Consider the following 1680-nt stretch of genomic DNA (forward strand, 5'->3'; position numbering starts at 1 on the left):
AAGGCCTTGATCAAAATGTTTTGGCAAATCCTGCCCTATGTTGAATTAAATGGTACCTAGCTCCATAATGAAACTCCAGATTCTTTCCAGCTCTAATATTCTATAATTCTGATTTTTGTGTCAAAGGTCTGAATTAAGGGTGGAAGGAAAAAACCAAAACTCTATTTCACACTATTTGTTATTGTAACACATGGAAATATGGGAAATTATTTTCTGTTGAGAGCCAATATACTAATAGAGCATTACTTGTCCAACAGCTAAGTGCCTCCCTCATATAATCCATGTTTACTGATTGTTAAATGACTTCCTAGCCCTTTTTAATATAATGTATTTGTTGTATTCTAAGTGCCTACTATCCCATTTCTCACTTTGTGCTTGTTAAGAACACCCTAAATTTCCCATAGAAACCATCCTTCCCCAACAGTTTAGTCCTAAGGCTTGGGGAAAGGCATGTTTTATATGCCTAAGTCAAGTGGCACCTAACAACATAACTCAACTCAGGTCAATGAGGAGACTGAAATGCTACTGCCTTTGTACGTGGGTGGATAGAGGGCTGCAGCTGCTGTCAGATGTCTTATTACTACATGGACTCTTAAGATTGAAGCCTGGAGAGAAAAGCAGGGCAAGGGGATGGAAAAAGACCCCAACGAATGCAGTTTCTACAAAATTAGTACTTTTTGACTTTTTAATTGAGTGTTACTTAAGCTTACTAGCATGTTCTCAAGGCTGCTCTTCATAAATGATCCAAAACTGACTAACATTAAAATCTTTAAGAAAGTATTAATAAAGTATTTTCTTCCTCGAGGTTCAGGTTTTTATTCCCAGTAGGAATACATTTATGGCAAGATGTTTCTGGGACATAAAATCTTCAGACTGGTCTCTTATGGAGATGGAAGTTTCTGTGTGACTTTCTTGGATTTCTTTTTTGTCACTCACATGGACAGCAACTATATAAACTGTTACATTCCTCTCTAAGGGTAAAGAAAGGGTAAGAAAATTATATTGCAAACCAAATCTAAACTGAAAAATAGCAAGAAAGTTAAGTAACAAGCAGAACCATAGAAAAACCAAGCATAGTCTTTTATATTTTCAGACGGTCAATTCCATTAACTAGAAGTTTCTACTAATCAGCACATCCACGGAACCAAGTACAGTCATTGTCACTTTATCTAATGACAACCCTGAGCCATCACTGCAAACCCCCTCCATTCGGGCTTACTTGGGCTCTGATGGCTTTGGTTAAAACCTTTCTGACTTACATTCAATCTCCCCAACAGTATACTCACACAAAGTAGGAATCTGCTCTTTGATCTTTCTCAGCATAGTCATGGGGGAAAAAATAGAACGAACAAAAGGAACAAAGTAGAAAGATGAAGTTGATGAGTGTAAAGAAATAGCACAAACTCTTGGGTACATGCAACCTATTTAGACACAACCTAGACAATAACCATGATTTCCCCTGGAGTACAAAAATACACAAAGAACTACCAGGTGCTGGTAGAAGAGGTATGAAGCAAGCTGTGAAAATAGCATAGTTACTGGGTGGGGGGGAGGGGGCACTGTTGTGATTTGCATTCTTAATTAAGCATATTTTCTGTTCTTATGAAGCAAGAGCCAATTCGCTGTTACTAGCACAGTTGAACAATCTTTTAGGAAACCTAGAATAAATGAAATGTAGCT

This window comes from Mandrillus leucophaeus, unplaced genomic scaffold, assembly GCF_000951045.1.
Source record: "Mandrillus leucophaeus isolate KB7577 unplaced genomic scaffold, Mleu.le_1.0 Scaffold826, whole genome shotgun sequence".
Lineage (NCBI taxonomy): Eukaryota > Metazoa > Chordata > Mammalia > Primates > Cercopithecidae > Mandrillus > Mandrillus leucophaeus.